Genomic DNA, 25,831 nt, shown 5'->3' with positions numbered 1-25,831 from the left:
AAGTACCCCATCGGCTATACTGAGTTTGGGAAGTTGTAATATGTGAAAGTTTCAATATGGATGCTGGTTCTTTCTATTAAGACTTTTCTGATCAGACCCTTTTTCGAACAACTGAAGGTTAAAGCTAGATAGAAAATTTGAGTTGGAATAAAGCATTGAGAAGAGAGTTAAGATCAACTGATATGCAAACAACTGAAAGACAGTGAGTTGAGTGGCCTACAGCCAACATCCTGTTGGTGACAAAAGAGATCATCAGTGCAATAAAGTAGAGATATAAAATGGAAACGCAAATACATAAATACTGGGGCATAGGCAGGGGAGCAGAAAGACACATGTAAAATTAAGATGAACCAAAGATAAAAAGAAAAATAGAGAATGAGAGAGAAAAACTGCAAGTGCAGCAGGCCTCATTTTAAAATTGAATATCCACTGCCTCCGCCAGTCACATGAAGAGAAAAATGATCCACAGCATGGACTTGAATCCTGGCATCAGACATGCTTTCTTTAGTCTCCGACATATGCATTTCTCCATCTCCAAAATTGTGGTCACTATTTTATGTTTCCAATGTTTCACACCATAAGGTCAGAAATGGTGGATGTTCATTAATCATTGTGCAATGGTCAGTACCATTCATGACTCCTCAGAAACTGAAGCATTCCATGGCCAAATACAGCAAGACCTGGGCAGCATGCAGGTTTGGGCTGACAAGTTGCAGATAACAATGTCCATCTCCAAATAGTCAGATTCTAACCATCACCTCTTAATGGCATAACCATCACTGAATTCTTTACTATCAGCATCAATTGAACAGGATTCACCACAAGAGCAAGCCAGAGGCTAGGAATTCTGTGGCAAGTAACTCACTTTCTAACTCCCTTCTCCACCATCTACAAGGTAAAAGTCAGGAATGTGAATTGAATTGAATTTATTGTCACGTGTACTGAGGCACAGTGAAAAGCTTTGTCTTGCGATCAATACAGGCAGATCACAGAATTAAATAGCATAGTTAAGTAAATAATAGGTAAACAGTGGCAAAACAAAAACACAGGTACAGGCAAATGCTAAAAGTTTGTGAGTCCATTCAGTATTCTAACAATAGTAGGGTAGAAACTGTTTCAAAACCTGCTGGTGCGTGTGTTCAGGCTTCTGTACCTTCTCCCCAATGGTAGAGGTTGTAGAAAAGCATTGCCAGGGTGGGATGGATCTTTGAGAATGTTGGCGGCCTTTCCTTGACAGCGGGCCTGGTAGATGGAGTCTGTAGATGGGAGGTTGGCCTTTGTGATTGTCTGGGCTGAGTTCACCACTCTCTGTAACTGTCTCCGATCTTGAATGGTGCAGTTGCCATATCGAGTCGTGGTACATCCAGACAGAATATTCTCTGACGTACTTATAAAAGTTGGCAAGGGTATTCGCCGTCATGCCCAATAACTGGTGCATCCTCATGAAGAGTCCAAGAAAGCTTGTTATTGAAGACCACTCCCAGGAGCTTGACACTCTCCACTCTGTGCTGTTAATGTGTTGGGGGGTATGAGTACCATCCTGCCTAAAGTCAATAATGAGTTCCTTGGTTTTTCTGAAATTGAGAGCTAGGTTGTTCTCAGTGCATCATTTTTCCACTTCCCATCTGTAGTCTGTTTCATCACCATCTGAGATTTGACTGAGTATGGTAGTGTCATCAGCGAACTTGGAAATGGCATTAGTCTGGTATTTGGCGACACAGTCATAGGTATACAGCGAGTACAGTAGGGGACTGAATATGTACCCCTGGGGGGATTCCAGTGTTGAGTGTTAGTGAGGATGAAATATTGTCCCCAATCTTCACTGTGGCCTGTGGGTCAGGAAACTGAGGATCCAGTTGCAGAGAGTGGATGTGTTGGAATATTAGTCATTTGTCTGAATAAATGCAACTCCAGCAACACTCAAGAAACTTGACATCCAGGACAAAACAACTCACTTGATTGGCATTTCACCCTACACGTTAAACACTTATGCCTTCCACTATTACTGCACAGGAGCAGCAGTGTGTACTGTTGAGAAGATGCACTGCAGAAATTCACTGAGGATCCTTAGACAGCTTCTTTTAAACACATAGTTACTATCATGTAGTAGAATAAAAGCAGCAGATGCATGGAAACACTCACCTGCACCAATATTAACTTGACTTGGAAATATATTACTGTTCCTTCACTGTCATTGGGTCAAAATCCTTGCACCTCCTCCCTAATAGTATTCTTGGTATAATTGCTCCATCTTCTCAAGGACAATTAGAGATGGACAATAAATATTGGCCTATCTCTAATTGTTCTTAAGAAGGTAGTGTACAGAAGGTCTTCTGCACTGTATCATTCCTCTCACCACAAGTGACCACTTAATTACCTTTTCTTAGCTTAATGATGGTAGAATACTCAACTGCTGTCTTTACTTGGACATTTTTTTTACCATGTCAATGTCTCAATTGTCTATTTACAGGCTCTTCCTCTCAAACACCTCTGTGCCCAAACACATCATCACAACACAACTCCATGTCACTCGCTTCCTGCTCAGATCCTTTCAGTCCGATCACGGAACTGGGAATAACTTGAATCGATATTTAATTTCACTGTGCCAGGAGTTGATTATTCCTTTTCTTTTCACTTGACTTCTGTAGCCTTTGAACTAATCCATCATTCTCAATTAATGTTTTACCATGATTCACTTCTGTGGCATCACACACTTGTGTTTCTAATCCTCGAGTGGAAAGCAAATCTCCTGCAATTCCTTCTCCAGTGTGCTCTGAGATTCTGTTCTCTGACCTTTTCTGCTCTTCCTGTGTGTAATCAGTCTTTGGTTTGACAGCTTCCCAATGCACACAACAAAACCCAGTTTTAACTTTCTGCCAATATTTTTGACTCCTTAATTATTACGTTCTATCAGTTATTAGCTAGTTGTCCCATTCAAGAGGAATGGCAATGCAGAAAAATTTTAAACTGTTAGTGAAACATCCCAAAGTGGCTTTCATTCAGAGACAAAAATTAATTTGCAGCACAGAGTCATAGAGATCTACAACACAGAAACAGGACCTTTGACCCATTGCAAGTGCACCTGAAAGACTTTTGCCCGAAACGTCGATTTCGCTGCTCGTTGGATGCTGCCTGAACTGCTGTGCTCTTCCAGCACCACTAATCCAGTATAAGACAACCACCTGTCTATTCTAATCTCATTTTCCAGCACTAGGGCCAGAACTGTGCACATCTAACTACTTTAATCTTATGAGGGTTTCTGGGTGCAAACAGTTTTTCTCAAATTTCCTGGAAATCTTCTGTCCTTTGCCTTAAATCTATCACCCCAGTCATTGATTCCTCCACAGTTTCTTCTTGTCCACCTATCTATGCCCCTCATTATTTTGTACGTTTTAATCATGTCCCGTCTCAATGTCCTCTCCTGCAAGGAAAACAACTCCAGTGTGCCCAATCTGTCTTCATAACTGAAACTCTCCAACAAGGCAACATCCTGGTAAATCTTCTCTGCATCCTCTCCAGTGCTAGCACATCTCTCTTATAATAACAGTGGGAGAATAGCTATTGGAAGAACAATAAAAGATAGATTTTGTGGTGAGGGTTGGAAAGGATAATCTCCTTAATGGTTTAAGGCAAAAAATTCCTCGGCTGTAGGGCAAGAATTGTTCTGAAATTGTAGTCCAGGAGTATGGTAGTGGTGATAGTAAAAGTGATGCTTGAGAAAGGAGAAACAAATGAATCCAGAGAGAGTAGGCATTTAGCTGATGAGGCCGGAAGATGGATGTGCAGGTGTGGATGAGATACAAGGTGAATCAGGAATATATGTTTTAGGTTTGCTGTGTTCAATCCTTAAGATTCATTAGAGGTTAGAGGCAAACACAGTGATAGTGGAGTGCTGCATAGTGTGAGATAGGATACTTAATACAGTGTGTTAAATAATTTTGTGTTTGTACAGAGCTGAGTTTTGGAGTGCTGAAAAAGTGTGTTTAAGTTGGCTGTGGTAAATGGCTAAAGCAGTATTTTGGCATTGTTGGGTAGAGTCAGCACAGAAATTTATGATGTAGTGGAGATGGAAATAAATAGCATGAATGATGGATTAGGCAAGGCATGGAACTCAAGTCAATGCCAAGAGAAACATTGTTTTGCCTCATTGGTTCAACCTTGCTGAGGATGGGGATTTTGATGGAAACATTCATGCTCTGCTTTACTGAATTTGAATTATTCGGCATTTTATCCCCTGTTCACCCACTGTTGTTGACAGAACATTCAATCATTACGACTTGTCCTCTAGAATTCTCTTTCAGAGCTCTTCTGTCCTGATGCATCACTTTCAAATTCTCTGAGAATTTTGTCGAGCTTATTTCTTTGACCTTGCCTTCCTTTCTAGGACTTGAACACAAAGTTCCACATTGACATTCTAGTACGAAGAGTGCCTGATGTGCTGGCCAATCTGTGCTTCTCAATCAACACCACAAAGGCATTTTATCTGTTCACTATTGCAGTGACATTTATGGAAATTAGCTGTCACATTTTCCACATTACAATGGTGAGTGCATTTCAAAAGTACCACATTGGCTGCAAAGTCTTTTGGGATGCCTTGTATTAATCAAAGATGCCACATAAATTCAAGTCCTGTTTATTCTCTTTGAACAGAAGTTAGGTTACTGTGTCAATTCCACCAGGCTCTCTCTCCTCATCACCCCCAACTTCTTTCTCCCTTATCTTGAAGTAACTTGGTGCAATTATTCTCTTAAAAGTTATCCATAAGAATAAATTTGTTTTAAATTTTGTTGATAAATTATGTGATCTAGAAACAAGGATAAGGAGGGTGAAGATGAACAGCATTCAGAGAGAATCATACTATTGTCTATACGCATGTAAACATCCACTTTTCGAGACTAGATTTTTCATCAAAAATTTGATGGTTGACCTTTGCATGAGTAACATTTTGGGGGGATGTTGAAATCCATCTTCATCCAATGTCTTGCTGGTGACCATCATTAAAATATAAACAATAGAAAATGCGTCTAAAATATTGGTTACCATAGGTTATCATCAGTTAGTTTTGAAATAGTTTTCAGTTACAATTGTTTCATTCTTGACAATGGTCTCAAGACTGGAAAAGCTAGGCAGAAGTGGTACTGCAGATGCTGGAGATGAGAGTGAAGATTAGAGTGGTGCTGGAAAAGCACAGCAGGTCAGGCAGCATTCGACGAGCAGGAAAATCGATGTTTCGGGCAAAAGCCCTTCGTCATGGAAAAGCTGTCCAGTGACGTGAATGCTTTTTTGTTTGTTTGATGGCCTCTTCACAATAGTTGCACAATGAGTCAAACTTATTGAATGTTTCACTACTGGTAACGTGGATATTCAACTTCACAGCCCGTATACTGCTTTGTTTGGTGAATGTCTTCTCCCTTCTGAATATCCTTTTTTCCCCTCATTATCTTTGAATATCTTGTTTTGAGTGACATCCAATAGTTGAACAAGGCAGTTTAGATCACCAGGAATCACCTCAGGGTCACTGTTTTGCAATCTAATTTGGGCAACAAAGTGGACAGGTCCCAGAGAAGATGTTTTACTTTACATAATTTCTCTAGATTGAAAACTCTAGACTTTTCTCAGCCATATTTTAAAGCCACCTTCATCTAATTATTCTTTTCGGGTGAATGTAGACAACCACTTCTTTTGAGCATTGTGCTTTCAGAATCTTTCCCTTAAATAGCACGATTGGCTTATTCTTTTTTTGGTTGGACGTACACAACAGCACAATGATAAATATATCATTTGACTTCACTTATTGTTTTATCTCTATCTCTAACTTTGTTCACTATTTGACTGGCTGGCATGTCAAAATTCATGGGAGTCTCATCCATGTTCCCAGTACATGACAACCTGTATGCATTCATTTGTCAATGTTTGGTTAGAAACTGCTGAAATGCAAGTTTGCCGTAAAGTATTGTGGGGAGAAACTGTGAACTCTGAGCCTTCTGTTGCAATGCAAAATTGTTCCCTTTCATAAACCCGATTCACCATTCAGGGCTGGCTTTAAAATCTGCAGGGCCTCATTTTCTTACACGTTTTAGGGTGAAAATTCAGATAGATCCTCAAGAAACTGTGCCCATTCTAGTAATTTTTGTTGACGTGTTTTGCAAATTTGTCTTCCAACTGCAGCCACGAGCTGGACTTTCCTCTGTTCACACATTTAATCTTAGGCACCTGCGTAAGCTATAGAGAGCTTCCTCAAATCTCTAACATTCTTTTCCAATACCTTAGAATTCTCAGCCTGCTGCACAGTTATCTGTCTGCTGTGTAAATTCAACAGCATTCCCTGTTGAACTGGGGTGTACATCTATTGTTCTATCATGATAGAACATTGTCATATTAGAGGGAGTAGCCTTGACATGACAAGTTAATTGTATGTGGATATGAGAAGCTGAAAAGTGTCCTCTATCCTATGATCCATCAGTAAGTAAGTTTGTACTAGTGTAGGTTTGACTTCAGCATTGAACAGGTGGCAAGTATAAAGAGTTTCTATTTACGGCTATAAGTCGAGGGTTAACTTTTACTTCAGATTGAGCATTACTAGAGTATGCACAGTCACTAAAAATACATATTGAGTAGTAACAGAAAGATGTGAGAGCATAAGAAAGTGTGAAATGGCAAAAGAAATTCCAGCCATTTCTTTCACCGATTACACACAAGGTGAACTGCAGGGACTTGAGAAACTGGCTAACCACTTCCTTCTCATGAGCAATTACAAATAGGCAGCAAATGATACATCCCACAAAAGAATAAAATAAAACATGTTCTAGCCTATCTTGGATGCTATCCCCCAAACTTTATTCTCTTGACTAATCTTCAAAAGTCATCTGGTAAACTTCCCCAAATCCACAAGCCTCTCACTCACTATCTTGATGCTTTCAACAAATGATTACCCCACTCACTTCAGGTCTGGCTGCAGTTTATCATTGCATCCTCTTGGATATTTGATTATTTCAGTCTTTACTTGTAGCATGTCTCTCTGCTGATGAGAAGTCTTCATCAGTAATGATTTTTATCCAGAATCGCAGCACAATTTGGGAATACTAATTAGATAGACTGAAAAGTTGGTTAATGTGGGGATCCAGGAACATACCACACAATTACAGTTGTCATAATTGTGTGATTGTGACATTCTAGATTTTCATAACAAACTACCATGGACACATGAAACGTTTAGTTTTGGTTCCTGAAGTAACCTGGCAAAAGTTACCTGACTTCTCTTGTGGATACAATATCAATTTACGTAACTGTAGAGTTTAGACTATGTTTCTCTCAAGAAGGAACACAAGCCATTTAAAATGGAATGAGCATGTCTGTAAGAGTAGACAGAAACGCACTGAGAGTAGCTTCCCTGAAGGTGTGAATAGATCCTTCCTTTCCCACCAAACTTTGAAGAATGAGAACTATTCAAATTAATGGCTGAGACAGTTAACTGTTAATTATCTCATCTAAAGGATAATGGATGGAAATATGCTCCATACTAGTGCTAACCCAATAATCAAAATGGAAGTATAATTTGAAAGTTTGGGATAGCAAGCATTTTCAGCTTTGAAGTATAGGAAAGTGTGAAAGGGAACAGCCTTGGGAGCAAGCATTTCAGGAGACCTTGTGAATACCGTTCCGGGCACCACTTTCAGCTGAACTAACTGTGAACACCAGGCAACAAGTTTAGATACACAACTCTGTAATTGGGAGTTGCCAACAGAAGGTGTCCAGAAATCATCCCAGTACTGCAGCAGCTGTGGGAGTGGGGAGAGCAGGGAGCCGAGTGGGTGAGGGGAGAGTGGGGAGCTGAGTGGGAGTGGGGAGAGTGGGGAGCTCAGTGGGAGTGGGGAGAGCGGGGAGCCGAGTGGGAGTGGGGAGAGCGGGGAGCTGAGTGGGTATGGGGGGAGTGGGGAGCTGAGTGGGTGAGGGGAGAGCGGGGAGCTGAGTGGGAGTGGGGAGAGCGGGGAGTTGAGTGGGAGTGGGGAGAGCGGGGAGCCGAGTGGGAGTGGGGAGAGCGGGGAGCTGAGTGGGTGAGGGGAGAGCGGGGAGCTGAGTGGGTGTGGGGGGAGTGGGGAGCTGAGTGGGTGAGGGGAGAGCGGGGAGCTGAGTGGGAGTGGGGAGAGCGGGGAGCCGAGTGGGAGTGGGGAGAGCGGGGAGTTGAGTGGGAGTGGGGAGAGCGGGGAGTTGAGTGGGAGTGGGGAGAGCGGGGAGCCGAGTGGGTGAGGGGGGAGCGGGGAGCTGAGTGGGTGAGGGGAGAGCGGGGAGCTGAGTGGGTGAGGGGAGAGCGGGGAGCTGAGTGGGTGTGGGGAGAGCGGGGAGCTGAGTGGGTGTGGGGGGAGTAGGGAGAGCGGGGAGCTGAGTGGGTGTGGGGGGAGTAGGGAGAGCGGGGAGCTGAGTGGGTGTGGGGATCGGGGAGAGCGGGGAGCTGAGTGGGTGTGGGGATCGGGGAGAGCGGGGAGCTCAGTGGGTGTGGGGAGAGCGGGGAGCTGAGTGGGTGTGGGGAGCGCGGGGAGCTCAGTGGGTGTGGGGGGAGCGGGGAGCTGAGTGGGTGAGGGGGGAGCGGGGAGCTCAGTGGGAGTGGGGGGAGCGGGGAGCTCAGTGGGAGTGGGGAGCGCGGGGAGCTCAGTGGGAGTGGGGGGAGCGGGGAGCTCAGTGGGAGTGGGGGGAGCGCGGGGAGCTCAGTGGGAGTGGGGGGAGCGGGGAGCTCAGTGGGAGTGGGGAGCGCGGGGAGCTCAGTGGGTGTGGGGAGCGCGGGGAGCTCAGTGGGTGTGGGGAGCGCGGGGAGCTCAGTGGGTGTGGGGAGCGCGGGGAGCTCAGTGGGAGTGGGGAGAGTGGGGAGCTCAGTGGGTGTGGGGAGCGCGGGGAGCTCAGTGGGTGTGGGGAGCGCGGGGAGCTCAGTGGGTGTGGGGAGCGCGGGGAGCTCAGTGGGTGTGGGGAGCGCGGGGAGCTCAGTGGGTGTGGGGAGCGCGGGGAGCTCAGTGGGAGTGGGGGGAGTGGGGAGCTCAGTGGGAGTGGGGGGAGCGCGGGGAGCTCAGTGGGAGTGGGGGGAGTGGGGAGCTCAGTGGGAGTGGGGGGAGTGGGGAGCTCAGTGGGAGTGGGGGGAGTGGGGAGCTCAGTGGGTGTGGGGAGCGCGGGGAGCTCAGTGGGAGTGGGGGGAGTGGGGAGCTCAGTGGGAGTGGGGGGAGCGGGGAGCTCAGTGGGAGTGGGGAGAGCGGGGAGCTCAGTGGGAGTGGGGGGAGCGGGGAGCTCAGTGGGAGTGGGGAGAGCGGGGAGCTCAGTGGGAGTGGGGGGAGCGGGGAGCTGAGTGGGAGTGGGGAGAGCGGGGAGCTCAGTGGGAGTGGGGGGAGCGGGGAGCTGAGTGGGAGTGGGGAGCGCGGGGAGCTCAGTGGGAGTGGGGAGCGTGGGGAGCTCAGTGGGAGTGGGGAGAGCGGGGAGCTCAGTGGGAGTGGGGGGAGCGGGGAGCTCAGTGGGTGTGGGGGGAGCGGGGGGAGCTCAGTGGGAGTGGGGGGAGCGGGGGGAGCTCAGTGGGAGTGGGGGGAGCGGGGAGCTCAGTGGGTGTGGGGAGCGCGGGGAGCTCAGTGGGAGTGGGGAGAGCGGGGAGCTCAGTGGGAGTGGGGAGAGCGGGGAGCTCAGTGGGAGTGGGGAGCGCGGGGAGCTCAGTGGGTGTGGGGGAGCGCGGGGAGCTCAGTGGGAGTGGGGGGAGTGGGGAGCTCAGTGGGAGTGGGGGGAGTGGGGAGCTCAGTGGGAGTGGGGGGAGTGGGGAGCTCAGTGGGAGTGGGGGGAGCGCGGGGAGCTCAGTGGGAGTGGGGAGCGCGGGGAGCTCAGTGGGAGTGGGGAGCGCGGGGAGCTCAGTGGGAGTGGGGGGAGTGGGGAGCTCAGTGGGTGTGGGGGGAGCGCGGGGAGCTCAGTGGGAGTGGGGGGAGCGCGGGGAGCTCAGTGGGAGTGGGGGGAGCGCGGGGAGCTCAGTGGGAGTGGGGGGAGCGCGGGGAGCTCAGTGGGAGTGGGGGGAGCGCGGGGAGCTCAGTGGGAGTGGGGGGAGCGCGGGGAGCTCAGTGGGAGTGGGGGGAGCGCGGGGAGCTCAGTGGGAGTGGGGGGAGCGGGGAGCTCAGTGGGTGTGGGGAGCGCGGGGAGCTCAGTGGGAGTGGGGGGAGCGCGGGGAGCTCAGTGGGAGTGGGGGGAGCGCGGGGAGCTCAGTGGGAGTGGGGGGAGCGCGGGGAGCTCAGTGGGAGTGGGGGGAGCGGGGAGCTCAGTGGGAGTGGGGAGCGCGGGGAGCTCAGTGGGTGTAGTCGAATTGCACTCTGGGAAGGTGAGTGAACTGATATATTTGGGCAGCAGCTGAACCCAAGTCCTACACATGTAGTTTCTCCCATCTGCCCTCCTCCTTTAACTAAACAAAAAGACTCTGTGCTGTGTTGATAAGGTAAGGATTTTTCTATTTTTTGATTGTATGTTTGGTAAAATAATTTATTTTTTCATTTATCTATTATTTGTTATTATAGTTGGACTAAGGTAAACCTAAGAGTAAAAATGGCAGGAGATCTCAGACCCATGTTATACTCCTCTTGCTCAACGTGGGAGCTCAAGGACGGAGCTGATGTCCCTGACCCCTTCATGTGCAGGTAGTGTGTCCAGCTGCAGCCTCAGACTGCATGACGGCTCTGGAGCTGTGGATGAACTCACTTTGGAGCATCCACAGTGCTGAGGAGATCGTGGATAGCTCACACCGCAGATTAGGATTGTTGAGGGAGAAAGAAAATGGGTGACCAAAAGGCAGAGAAAGAACAGGAATGCAGTACAGGTGTCCCCTGTGGCCATCTCCCTCCAGGACAAGTATACTGTTTTGGATACTGTTGGGGGAGATGGCTCACCAGGAGAAAGTAGCAGTTGCCAGGTTCATGGCACCGTGGTTGGCTCTGCTGCGCAGAAGGGCAGGAAAAAGAGTGGAAGGGCTGTAGTCATAGGGGTAGGCAGTTCTGTGGTCAAAAATAAGATTCCCGAATGGTATGTTGTCTCCCAGGTGCATGGGTCGGGGATGTCTCAGATTGGCTCCAGAACATTCTGAAGGGGGAGGGTGAAAAACCAGTTGTCGTGTTGCATGTAGGCACCAATGATATTGGTAAAAAAATGGGATGAGATCCTACAAGTAAAATTTAGGGAGCTAGGAGCCAAGTTTAAAAGTAGGACCTCAGAAGTAGTAATCTCAGGATTGCTACCGGTGCCATGTGCTGGTCAGAGTAGAAATTAAAGAATAGGCAGGATGAATGCATGGCTTGAGAGATGGTGCAGGAGGGAGGGGTTCATGTTTTTGGGACATTGGGACCGGTTCTGGGGAGGTGGGATTATTATAAATTGGACAGTCTACACCTGGGCTGGACTGGAACCAATGTCCTTGGGGTGCTTTTGTTAATGCTGTTGGGGAGGGTTTAAACTAATGTGGCAGGGCGATGGGAACCAAATGAGGAGGTGAGTGGACAGTAAGGAGGTAGTAACTAAAGCCTATAAGGAGCTAGTTAATGAAGTCAGCATGACTACGGGGAAGAGTAGGCAGGGAGCAGATGATAAATGTGAAGGGACAGGTTGTCTGAGGTGCATTTGTTTTAATGTGGGAAGTCTGGTAGGTAACACAGGTGAACTTAGGGCTTGGATTAGTACCTGGGAGTATGGTGTTATTGCTATTACTGAGAATTGGTTGCGGGAAAAGCATAATTGGCAAATACATATCCCAGGATATCGATGCTTCAGGAGGGATAGAGAAGGAGGTGAAAGGGGTGGAGGAGTTGTATTACTGGTCAGAGAGGATATCGCAGTTGTGCTGAAGGAGGGCACTATGGAGGACTCAAGCAGTGAGGCAATATGGTAAAGCTCAGAAACAGGAAGGGTGTGGTAACAATGTTGGGGTGATGCCACAGCCTCCAAACAGCAAGCGTGAGATGGAGGTACAAATATGTAAACAGATTATGGAAAGTTGTAGGAACAACAGGGTGGTGGTGATAGGAGATTTTAATTTTCCCAACATTGACTGGGATTCACTTAGTGTTAGAGGTCTAGATGGAGCAGAATTTGTAAGGAGCATCCAGGAGGGTTTTCTCGAGCAGGCTGTAAATAGTTCAACTCGGGAAGGGCCATACTGGACCTGGTGTTGGGGAATGAGGTGGTTAAAGTTTCAGTGGAGGATTATTTTGGGAATAGTGATCACCACGAGTAAGTTTTAGAATACTCATGGATAAAGATGAGAGTGGTCCAAAGGGAAGTGCTAAACTGGGAGAAGTGCAAAATCTGGCAGGAGCTAGGGAATGTGGATTGGAAACAGCTGTTTGAAGGTAAATCCATATTTGATATGTGGTAGGGTTTTAAAGAGAGTGCAGGATAGACGTGTCCCTGTGAAAATGAGGGATAGAAATGGCAAGATAAAGGAACCATGGGTGATAGTGAAATTGTGAGATTAACTAAGAGGAAAAAGGAAGCACACATAAGGTCTAGGCGACTGAAAACAGACAAAGTGTTGGGAAAGTAAGACCAATCTGAAACAAGGAATTAAGAGGGCGAAAAGGGCTCATGAAATATCTTTAACTAACAGTGTTAAGGAAAATCCCAAAGCCTTTTATTTATATAAAGAAACAAGTGGGCCAACCCTTTCCCTCATTACCCTCCTAAGGACAAAGGACGAAAGTTATGTGTGGAGTCAGAGAAAATGGGTAAGATTCTTAATGAGTACTTTGCATTGGTATTCCCTGAGGAGTGGGCCATGACGGATGCTGAAGTTAGGGATAAGTGTTTGAATATTCTAGGTCACGTTGGCATAAAAAAGGAGGAAGTGTTGGGTATTCTAAAAGGCATTGAGGTAGACAAGTCCTCAGGTCCAGATGGGATCTATCCCAGGCTATTGAGGGACGTGAGAGAAGAAATAGCTGGGGACTGAACTGATATCTTTGCAGTATCCTTGAACACTGGTGAGGTCTTGGAAGACTGGAGAATTGCTAATGTTGTCCCCTCATTTAAGAAGGGCAGCAGTGATAATTCAAGTAATTATAGACCAGTGAGCCTGACGTCAATGGCCGGGAAGTTGCTGGAGAAGATAGTGAGGGATATGATCTATTTCTAATTGGAAGAAAATGGGCTTATCAATGATAAGCAACATGGTTTTGTGCAGGAAAGGTCATGTCTTACCAACATAATAGAAATCTTTGAGGAAGTGACAAAGTTGATTGATGAGGGAAGGGCTGTACTTGTCATATACATGGACTTCAGTAAAGCATTTGATAAAGTTCCCCATGGTAAACTGATGGAGAAAGTAAAGTTGCATGGGATCTAGGGTGTACTAGCTAGATTGATAGAGAACTGGCTAGGCAACAGGAGACAGAGAGTAGTAGTGGAAGGGAGTTTCTCAAAATGGAGAATTGTGACCAGTGGTGTTCTACAGGGATCCATTGCTGGGACCACTGTTGTTTATGATATACATAAATGATCTGGAGGAAAGTTTGCAGATGACAGTAAGATTGGTGGAGTAGCAGGTAGTGAAGAGGACTGTTGGAGAATACAGCAGAATATAGATAGATTGGAGAGATGGGCAAGGAAATGGCAGATGGAGTTCAATCCAGGCAAATGTGAGGTGGTGCATTTTGGAAGACCCAATTTGAGAGCGAACTATATGGTAAATGGAAAAGTCCTGGGGAAAATTGATGTACAAAGAGATCTGGATGTTCAGGTCTATTGTGCCCTGAAGGCGGCAATGCAGGTCGATAGAGTGGTCAAGAAGGCACATGGCATGCTTTCCTTCATCGATCGGGGTATTGAGTACAAGAGTTGGCAGGTCGTGTTACAATTGTATAAAACTTTGGTTCGGCCACATATGGAATACTGTGTACAGTTCTGGTCGCCACATTAACAAAAGGATGTGGATGCTTTGGAGAGGGTGCAGTGGAGGTTCACCAGGATGTTGCTTGGTATGGAGGGTGCTCGCTATGAAGAGAGATTGAGTAGTTTAGAATTATTTTCATTGAAAAGACAGAGATTGAAGGGGGTCATGATTGAGGTCTACAAAAGCATGAGAGGTATCGACAGGATGGATAGCAAGAATCTTTTTCCCAGAGTGGGGGACTCAATTACTAGGGTCACATGTTTAAGGTGAGCGTGGAAAGGTTTAAGGGAGATATGCGTGGAAAGTTCTTTTCGCAGAGTGTGGTGGGTCCCCCGAACGCGTTGCAGGCGGAGGTGGTAGAGGCAGGCATAGTAGCATCATTTAAGATGTATCTAGACGGATACATGAATGGGCAGGGATCCTTAGAAAATAGGTGACAGGTTTAGATAGAGGATGTGGATTGGCACAGGCTTGGAAGGCTGAAGGGCCTGTTCCTGTGCTGTAATTTTCTTTGTTCTCTTTGTTCTTTGTTCTGCTAAGAAGGAATCCAGGCATTGTGCTGGCAGACCCAATAATGGGAACTGAATGTTCACATGCAGTTTTTGGTCTCCTTGTCTGAGGAAGAATGCTCTGGCTAGAGGGGGAATGCTGTGAAGGGTTACTAAACTGATTTCTGGGATGGCAAAGTTGACTTATGAAGAGCGAATGGTTTATTAGGACTGTATCCACTGGAATTTATAAGATTGAAGGGAGATCGCAAAGAAACCTATAAAGTTCTAACAGGACTAAATGACGTAAATACAAGAAGAATGTTCCGGATGACCAGGGAATCAAGAATTAGGAGTCACAGCAGAGGATATGGGATAGGCCATTTAAGACTGAGATCAGGAGAAATTTCTTCACCAGATGAGCGGTGAGCCTGTGGAATTGTCTGCCACAGAAAATGGTCGAAGCTAAAAAAAAAGTTTTCAAAAAGATATAGCCCTTAGGCCAAAAGAGATCCAGGAGTGTGGGGCAAAACCAGGAACCGAATACTAAGTTGGATGATCAGTCATGGTCATATTGAATTGTGGAGAGACTCAAAGGCTGAAAAGGCCTGGTCCTGCTCCTGTTTTCTAGATTTCTATGTTTCTCCTGCAATCAACCACCGTTCAAATGTAAGCTATGGTCCTGCAATGAAAAACTAAAGAATTGAACTGAATTTTATCTTTAGAACTATCTGTTATTGGCATTTTATCCTTATATATATTTAGTTACTAACTAAATATAACTTGTATGTAAGTAACTTACAACAATATTGTTTTAATAAACAAACCGTATCCTATTTTAGATTAAAGCTTTATAACCAGTTATTTTAAAATTGGAAATTAAAATTTTATGCATACAGATTGCTGGCTAACCAACCACGTCTTTGAGGAAATGCCTTTTTACATGGTCATAACACGGTAAAGAATATTGTCAGATTTTCTGGGACAGCATGGTAGCTCAGTGGTTGGCACTGCAACCTCACAGCACCAGGGCCGTGGGTTCGATTTCAGCTTAGGGAGTTTACATATTCTCCCCGTGTCTGCGTGGGTTTCTTCCGGGTGCTCTGGTTTCCTCCCACAATTCAAAGATGTGCAGTGTAGGTGAATTGGCCTTGCTAAGTTGCCCATAGTGTTCAGGGATATGTAGATTAGGTGTAGGAGTCAAGGATAAGTGTAGAGTAATAGGGTAGGGGAAACAGGTCTGGGTGGGTCAGTCTTTGGAGGGTTGGTGTGGACCAGTTGGGCCGAATGGCCTGTTTCCACACTGTAAGGATTCTATGATCTATGATTTGGGGTTAAAGCATATTATTAATTTAGAGCAGAGTTGCATCTGTGTGTTTTGTTTTTGGCCTGGGAAAGTACATGATGTTCACATTAGAGGCTGGAAGTAGAAAATAGTTCCCACTTCCACTTGGCGGGCAAGAACTGTTTAAAAATAATTTGGGAAAGTGAAATGGCTGTCCACATTTGTTTCCCTTTTATTATAAACAAGTCTAGGTACTCTTGTTAAGAATGCTGTGCCTCAAAAATTATTGGAATAACCTGTGGTTGTAGTTTGATTGAATTTAGATAACATTTCTAAGCTTTAATCCACTTTATTATCTACAACAGCAAGAGATCAAGATATCCAACTATAGATAACTAGGCATGTGGAGAGTATGTAAGAAGGAAGATAAGACCCAAGATATTATAATCCACTCACTGTGACTGCGCCTCAAATTGAAACTCATTACCTGGATGGTTCATATCATTATTATCACTGTTAAATTGTCAGGTGACCTCAAGAAACTGTAACAGTCATTCAAAGCTTGCATTACAGTCTACACTTTCTTCCTGTTAGCTGCTAACATTTCAGATTTACATGAAATAAAAGAAAACAGAAAGACATGGGCGATAGGAAGAGAGAATTAAAGAATGGGAGGCAAGTAAACAGTTACAGGCTGGGGAATGAGGCAGTTTAAACAATAAAATGTTTAGTTCCATTGCAAATCAACTATAAAAGGTTGATTTTTTTTTTGAGTCTTCATCCGTGACATGAGGGCTGGCCTGCTGTGAGTGCAGATTGGAAAATAGTGGGTCCACTGCCTGTAATTTTGCAGTCTATGCTTGGTGTTGGCCAGGTAACTCACCATTGGTGAGGAATTTGAAAATCAATGTTATTCCATCTACACGACATGTGAGCATACAAGGACATAAACAGTTTGTTATGTTGCATTAGGTGCAAAAAGCAGCACTGTTCAGTTGACTACAGGATGATTCCATATTCAGCATAAACTGTGTGTAGTCTGCAGCTGAGAGCTGCGGTGTTTTGGTAAGGCTTTAAATAACTAAATACTGAAAATAATTTAGACAAAAATCAGCAGAGAAACCATAAACTATATGGCCAGTGATATGTTGAAATTATTGAGGAAGTAAAACCTATGAAGTAGGTGCTTCTAGATTTTCTTTTTGAGTCGAAATGCATAATTGTTTGATGTCAGTGTTCAAATATATATTTATCTTTTGAAATGGTATTAGTTCCAGATTATGGGAGTCTTAATTCAGTTTAAAATAAACAATTACTTGATAGAAATGCACCTTGAAAGAGTTTCAAATTAGACTAAAGCAAAATAATAGTATGTCAGTTTCTTAGAAGTTGTGAATGTTCTGCACAATGCTCAGAGGTAATATTATTGAGAAAACACTAAGGACTGTGCTAGTTTGGGAAGCAAAATATCTGGTGTAAGGTATAGGGTTAAAATTGTGCAGAATAAGGGAACAGGTGTTGCTTCTGCAAAAGCTTACATTATAAAATTAGGCTGCACATGAAAATGCTAAACAGTGAGAAGCAAAAACAGATAAAATTATCTATAACTAATAAGGCAGAGCAATCGTGGAGCGGGATGTACCAGGCATAGGAAAACAAAAGAAGCAAAAACAGGTAGAATTATCTATGACTAATAGGGCAGAGCGACCATGTAGCAGAATGTACCAGTAACAGGAGAATAGTGTGCCAATCTCAGGAGGGATGTGGCCAACGGATGGAGTTTAGTTTGGCAGGATGATTGCACGAAGACAGCAAACTATGCCAGGATAGTCACATATAAGGGATGAGATAAATAAGAGTAAGGGGCAACAGGCTCAGAGTAATGGGAGAAGTAAACAGGGGCGGAGAGAAGCTAGACAAAGGTGGAGTGAAGCTAGAGCTTGTGATAGGCTACACACTACAGCAAAAGTAACCAATGGGGTGAAAGGGGAGGACCGAGAGACGCAGCTGAACAGCATAAATCAGAATGTAACCCTCAGATCAGGGTGCTTATTTGTTAGGCACCCGTTCTTGCAAGTACGTATCAATAAAATTCGCTGCTTCAAAATTTGACTCGGACTGAAATTTATTAATATGTGAGTTTTGTTTCTCACATCTGGCAAAATGTCTGTACAACATTTTAGAGAAATGTTCCCAGCCGTTTGATTAAATTAATTGGTTTTCTACTGGAAATCAAGAACACTTTTGGGCAGTTAGTTGCATGTGGTGAGGTAGTATTTCATCCAACTCCTGCTCCCACTCTTCACGTTTCTTTAACAAGTGAACATTATGAATAATTGGGACCAGCTTATGAACCGAGAGAATTTGCTTCAAAATACTTCTTTTCTCAGTGCAGTAGATTCCAAAGAAATGAAGAAGAACTGAAGGAAGTGTAGAATTCCAAAATTCCAGGTGACATCTTCCCAATTACATGTATTCATTTTGATTATTCAGTCATGAAGTGTTCTCCAATTACTAGAATTAAAATGGTAAGCACTCTAAGTATTACTGCTAAGGTATAAAGCACAAATTAAAAATATAATCAATTTAATGTGAAATATATTCTTATGGCAAGTTTTGATCTTTTTTCCTTAGATTGTAAATTGAATTACATGATGAATTAAAATTAAAATTGCCATTAACATTATCAAATAATTTGCTTTTGGCAGCAGTTTATTGAACTTTTAAATTGCAATTAGAAGTTAGAACATAGTTCAGCACCAGAAGAGGCCATTCGGCCCACCATGTCTGTGCCAACTATGATGCTATTCTAAACTAATCTCATGGTCCATATCCCTCGATCACTTGCTTGTTGATGTGCCTATCTAAGTGCCTCTTAAACATTGTTAACTCCCCTGACAGCTTGTTCCAAGCTCTTAACACCCTCTGTGTTTAAAAACTTGGAACAACTTCTCCTTTAAACTTTCCCTATCTCACCTTAAACCTACGTTACATCGTGTATGAATTTGTCACACTGGAAAAAAGATTCCGACTCCACCCTATCTATCCCTCTCAAAATTTTATATACTTATGTCAGGTAGCCCCTCAGCCTCTGACACTCTAGCAAAAACAATCCAAGTTTGTCCAACTTCCTCTGACAGCTAATACACTCCAATCCAGGCAACATTCTGGTAAATCTTGTTCACACCCTCTCCAGAGGCATCACATCTTCCTATAATGTGGTGCCCAGAATTATACACAGTATTCCCCATGTGTCCAAACTAAAGTTTTATACAGCTGCAACATGACATCCCAACATTTATACTTGATGCCCTAACAGATGAAGGTGAGAATGCCATATGCCTTCTTTACTACCTTATCTACTTGTGTTGCCACTTTCAGGGAATTATGGACTCCCAGCCCAAGATCCCTCTGAACATCAATGCTCCTAAATATCCTGCTATTTAGAGTCCTAGAGATATACAGCATGGAAGCAGACCCTTCGGTCCAACCCGTCCATGCCGACCAGATATCCCAACCCAATCTAGTCAGCACCCGGCCCATATCCCTCCAAACCCTTCCTATTCATATACCCATCCAAATGCCCCTTAAATGTTGCAATTGTACCAGCCTTCACCACATCCTCTGGCAGATCATTCCATGCACGTTCCACCCTCTGTGTGAAAAAGTTGCCCCTTAGGTCTCTTTTATATCTTTCCCCTCTCACCCTAAACCTATGCCCTCTAGTTCTGGACTCCCCGATCCCAGGGAAAAGATTTTGTCTATTTATCCTATCCATACCCCTCATAATTTTGTAAACATCTATAAGGTCACCCCTCAGCCTCCAACGCTCCAGGAAAAACAGCCCCAGCCTGTTCAGCCTCTCCCTGTAGCTCAGATCCTCCAACCCTGGCAACATCCTTGTAAATCTTTTCTGAACCCTTTCAAGTTTTACAACATCTTTCCGATAGGAAGGAGACCAGAATTGCACGCAATATTCCAACAGTGGCCTAACCAATGTCCTGTACAGCCGCAACATGACCTCCAAACTCCTGTTCTCAATACTCTGACCAATAAAGGAAAGCATACCAAACGCCTTCTTCACAAAAAGTAGAGGACCCAGCACCAATCCTTGTGGCACTCCACTGGCCACAGGCCTCCAGACTGAAAAGCCACCCTCCACCACAACCACCTTCTGTTTTCTACCTTTGAGCCAGTTCTGTATGCAAATGGCTAGTTCTCCCTGTATTCCATAAGATCTAACCTTGCTAATCAGTCTCCCACAGGGTACTTTGTCGAACGCCTTACTGAAGCCTATATAGATCACATCTACTGCTCTGCCCTCATCAATCCTCTTTGCTATTTCTTCAAAAAACTCAATCAAGTTTGTGAGACCTGATTTCCCACGCACAAAGCCATGTTGACTATCCCGAATCAGTCCTTGCCTTTCCAAATACATGCACATCCTGTCCCTCAGGATTCCCTCCAACAACTTGCCCACTACCGAGGTCAGGCTCACCGGTCTGTAGTTTCCTGGCTTGTCCTTAACGCCCGTCTTAAACAGTGGCAGCATGTTTGCCAACCTCCAGTCTTCCGGCACCTCACCTGTGATTATTGATGATACAAATATCTCAGCAAGAGGCCCAGCAATCACTTCTCTAGCTTCCCACAGAGTTCTCGGGTACACCTGATCAGGTCCTGGGGATTTATCCACTTTTAACTGTTTCACGACATCCAGCACTTCCTCCTCTGTAATCTGGACATTTTGCAAGATGTCACCATCTATTTCCCTACAATTTATATCTTCCATATCCTTTTCCACAATAAATACTGATGCAAAATATTCATTTAATATCTCCCCCATTTTCTGCAGCTCCACACAAAGGCTGCCTTGCTGATCTTTGAGGGACTCTATTCTCTCCCTAGTTACCCTTTTGTCCTTAATATATTTGTAAAAACTCTTTGGATTCTCCTTAATTCTATTTGCCAAAGCTATCTCATGTCCCTGTTTTGCCCTCCTGATTTCCCTCTTATTGTATAATATTTTTTATTTGCTTATTTCTTATTACTTATTTAATTTTCTTATATTTTAAAGTGTGCATAATTGGTATGTTAATTAGTGACTGTTGCTGAAAAACACCATAAAAAGACTTATTTTGAGATTTAATAATTAATGCAAAATAAAGTGTTTGATTTCAGAAGCTTTGTTTCAAATTTCGTTGGAGATAGTGTTAAATTACATCCAACCCACAGCATATATTGTCATATTCCAGTCATCTGGGTCATATCTGTAAGGCAGTCGAACTTATGGTTGCCTTGACGATATTGTCTGCATTGTAATTTTTTTTACTGTACTGAGGTTTCCAGTTGTGAGATATTGTGGAGACATTGACAATTTTGAGCATTTTTATTATCCGTACCAGCAGTACTAGGAATCTACTATGTTGAGATTGGTGCTAATATATTTTGTGGCAGGAACTTCATTTCGTGTTTAACTCCAACTAATTTGACCCAGAGGAATTGGTATTTTCATTGAGTTAGTAATCTTTAATGCATGCGTACATTAATCTCAAAACTGAAGTAAAAGCTATGCTATTGCCATGAAGTCTAATTTGTGTAATGGTTCTCTATTGTGATTTCCTTTGGTTTCAAAATTAGCACTCTGAGGTCCATTGAAATTATTTAAATTTGAAGCATTAATTCCATTGTGTGTGTGTGTGTGTGTGTGTGCGCGCGCATTCATGGCTAGCATTTATTGCCCATCCTACTTGTCTTTGTGAAAGTGGTGGTGGTGAGCTGTCTTCTGAACCACCGCAGTCCTTACGGTGTCAGTACACCCACAGTGCTATTGGGAAGGTGAAATAACTGCACAGAGGCTGGGTCCTATCACTAAGTCACCCTTTATTTACTGGTGCACAGTCCACTGGTTGTGGTTGGCCACCTTGGAGTCAGTCCTTAACTGAGGAGATTCTAATCTCTTGGTTGTATTTTGGTCAGCCAAAGTTTTCTTGATTTGGCCCAGATTAACTACCCCAATCAAGAACCTTGTAGTCAACAAGGTCCACCTGGCCCCAGTCACTACCAATGGGTATTTCAGTGACCCAGAAACAATGAAGAAATGGTGATATACTTCCAATTAAGTCCAGATGGTGTGTGGTTTGAAACTTGCAGGTGGTGGTCTTCTCATGTATCTGCTATCCTTGTCCTTCAAGGTGACAGAAGTTGCATGTTTGGAAGGAGTGGTTAAAGGAGCCCTGTGTCAATTTTTGCAGTTCATCTTCTATATGGTTGTACACTGCTGCCACTGTGCGTCAGTGGCGAAGTGAGTGAATGTTGGTAGTGGATGCGGTGCCAATCATGCGGCTGCTTTGTCCTAGATAGTGATCAGCTTCTTTAGTGTTATTGGAGCTGCACCCATCCAAGCAGGTGGGGAGTATTCCATCAGACCCCTGACTTGTGTCTTGTCAATGGTGGACAAACTTGAGAGAGAGAGAGGTGAGATACTCACTGCCTCGCCTGCAGTTCATTGCTATAACTTTATAAAGAGAAGGCTGCCTGGAGCATCTTGCAAATGCTTTTGCTCCTTGTGGAGTGTTGAAAAGACGCCCCCACTCAAATGGACACTAGGGTTGTAGCTGTAGTGCAATCATGAAAATAACGTTTGTAAATTTTGTATTTTGCGGAATGTAACATTGTCAGTGATGAAAAATGCAAATAAGAAAGTACTACGTATGTCGGTGCACGATGGTAAATCCGCAGAAAATGTCCATGAACATTTAAGGTTTTATAAGGAGAGATACAGAGTAAGGAGCAATATAAATTTGTAAATTGGTTAAACCACTATACTGTGTGCAGGTTTTGGTTGTTCCATAATTGAAAGGACATTGAATCTAATCTCTTTGGCTTTACTCTTCCTGTGGTAATAGGAACTATAGTTATGAGAAAAGGTGTGCAATACAGACTATTCCCATTTGCGTACAGAAAGCCAAAGAAAAGATTTCACAAAAAATAAACTAAGGTTTTGATACAGTGAATAGGGCAAGGCTTTTTTTAGTTGATAGATCAGTAATAATATTTCAGACAAAGGGTTCCTCCACAAGGCATGTGTTTCTACAGGGACTAGATGATATGGATAGCATTGTATCTTTTAGGCAAAATTGATACATATTTAAAATAGAAGGGCACTTGGGCTTTGGTTAGCGAACAACAGTAGCATATTAGTTTGGGACTGAGTTAGTGAAGAGTAAACCCAGATGTCATGTACTCAGTAACTCTTTGGCATGCTATATGTCTGCATGATTATGGAGGACTTTGTTTTCAGGCTAGCAATAAAAATGTAAATAACCCTTTACATTTGTTGTTTTTTTAATTTGACTGTAAAAAGATAGGGCTTGCAAAACAGTGCTGACACTGTGGCACCATGTAGTCCTTGATTTAAAGCCAATGAGAGAATGTGGACCTGACATTATTTACATATGCATGGCCAATCAGAAAGACTTATTGAATGAAAAACCATTCCAGCCTAATTATTCAAATTCATCTTTCAATTATGTTTAACATTTATAGTATACTGTTTCTTATTCTGGGCTTTACCACTAAAAGTTTTCTGTTTAGTCTTTTTAAATACAAACTAAAGAAATGAGTTTTTAGTCACCTATATGTAACTGTGTGACTCTTTAACATAAAAGTAAGGTGACAAATAATATATTGCTCATTCAGTTGTTACCTGAAGAAGATGCAGATGTATTTTCCAATTTATTCTGGAATCTGCTGTAGAACAATGGAACTGAAGTTTTGATACTGGATAAAAGTGAATCCTTTGTTGTATGTCGAACATTATCCATATAGTTAAAGCACAACATCACTCCAGCTGATGGAAGAAGAAAGATTTGTAGCCAATGTTTTTGAGTGAGTTTACAAATAGAATTCTTGAACTCTGAAGATACTAAAAGCCATAAGCAATAATTTTACAATGAAATTTTGTATGGTAATTTTTGTTACATATTGAGCCCTTAATTGAGAACATGATCAATTGGGAAAACAGGAGTGAAGGTTATAGCCAAGTGGTATTATCACCAGGCTATTAATCTGGAAACCTGGGTAATGTCCTGAAGTCCTGTATTTAAATTCTGCTATAGCAAGTGGTGGAATTTGAATTCCACAAAAATCTGGAATTAAGCAACATTCATATCTTGCGAATGAATTAAAAGAACAATAGGGTCTGAAATATGTTTTGACTGTTTGATTGGTTCACTTGGTTTGTATTTATTCCTAGAAATTTCCACATTTATGATTGCCTTTAAAACATTCAATGATTTAGTGTAAGAAAATTCACTTCCTGGAACAAATTTCAATATCAATCTGTCAGCTCTAATTGGCACAGCACTTTGTCTAATACTGTTGTGGTAGTGAAGTATAATAGAATGAATTGAGCAGAAAATCTACCATATTTTATAATATGGCTGGATTTAATAAATTTTGCAGACATAGTTGACTCTGAACTCTAAGTTAAGAAAAAACACTGAAAAATATGAACAAAATGTCCATTCTTTCAACATGATTGAAATAGAAAAGGAAGGATTTCTACAGAGTCTTTTCCAGATCATATTGGACACAATCGTATTTAGGCATTGAACCTCAGGGACAATATGTTGACACTGGAAGATATACAATGGAGTGTGTTGCTGGTACTTAAAGAGTTAAATGATTACAGGAGATGATGGCATTGTGGCAGAGTCGCTGTACCAGTGACCAGAAGCCCAGGCTAATAACTTGGGAACATGAGGTAGTGTTCTCAGCCTAATCATTTTCAGTTGCTTCATTAAAGACTTTCCTTCCATCCTAAGGTCAAAAGTGGCGATGTTCATTGATGATTACACAATGTTCAGCTCCCTTCTCAATTCTTCAGATTTTTAGACAGTTGGTATAAATATGAATGCAAGTTCTGAACAACACCAAAGGCTTTGATTAGATGAGGGACTTTCCCTTCAAAAAAAGCGAAACCAGGCCAATTGAAATGTTCAAATATGAGATTAGTTTTTGTTGGCTCTATTTGGGCAATGAATAGAATAGTATGATAATTTTTCCAAAAATTACAGTGGGGGTGTTTACTCTGGCATCTATACCAACACCAGAAATCATATGTAAAAAAATTAAGACAAAGTCCATCTTTGTTCCATTCATAGCTTATGGGTTCTCAAGGTCGAAGGAAACCTCATTCTCCACCAGTGTGGAGAGCCGATATGGAAGCAGCCAATTCTCAGGCTGCTGGAATCCCGGGCTGGGACCACCGTGCCATTGAAGAGGCTGTAGAAGCCACCTCAAGGACCCACCTCGTTACCAAAACTGCCACTCGTCACCAAAGCCGGCTGGTGGACTCCTGGGCTGAAAGACACCACAGATGCTGCCTCGCGGAATCCTGGGCCATGCCCAACTCTTTGCTGAAGGCACTGTCAACCCGGGCTGTTGGAATCCGGGGCTGAGCTCACCATGTCAATGAAGCAGACCAGTACTCTGCAGGTCCCATCACGCAGAGACTGCAATGACCAAAAGGCATGGACAACACCGTCTTCAGTGCGGCAGCAGACTTGATCTTGTTGAGGTTCTCCAGGGCTTCAACCAGCAAGTCCCACAACTCTTGTCCTCTGTCAATATTTTACCAAGACCATGTTCTGCACTCCCATTTCTTTGTAAATCTAATAAATCCAATGCAGTCACTTTTTCCACATTTGTCTTCTGATTTGCAATCCCAAGAAATGCTGATTTAAAAAAAAAACACAGTGCCCTATTTAGGAACATTGTGACAGGAGTTGCCATAGATTGAAAGTTGAGATACGGATTAACTGATCAAACAGAACGGAAAAATAGGCTGAGTGGGATGAATGGCCAACTCCTGTCACTATGTTCCTAAATAGGGCACTGTGTTTTTTTAAATCAGCATTTCTTGGGATTGCAAATCAGAGTACTAACGTGGAAGAAGTGACTGCATTGAGTTTGTTGGCATTGAAAAGAAATGGAGTGTAGAATGTGGTATGAGAAGTTTGCTGTCATAAGATAAATCAAATGTTTCTTGATCTGCACTGACCCCACAGTGTTTCATTTCAAAGTAGTATTAATTATAATGAATAGTTTATCATTGTTCTATCTTTATAAAATTGATCTTTGATGATGGGAGAAGAAGAAGGAAAATGTCTGCCT

General features: G+C 43.5%; 1 long non-coding RNA gene across 1 annotated transcript in view; it reads left to right on the top strand.

The window, feature by feature from the left end:
* The window catches only part of LOC140482257 (uncharacterized), a 225,447-nt gene that overhangs the window by 116,012 nt on the left and 83,604 nt on the right, over nt 1-25,831 (top strand). The gene's annotated exons all lie outside the window — the stretch shown is intronic.

The sequence above is a fragment of the Chiloscyllium punctatum genome, chromosome 1 (assembly GCF_047496795.1).
Source record: "Chiloscyllium punctatum isolate Juve2018m chromosome 1, sChiPun1.3, whole genome shotgun sequence".
Classification (NCBI taxonomy): Eukaryota; Metazoa; Chordata; class Chondrichthyes; order Orectolobiformes; family Hemiscylliidae; genus Chiloscyllium; species Chiloscyllium punctatum.
This window is presented reverse-complemented; position numbering and strand designations above follow the sequence as displayed.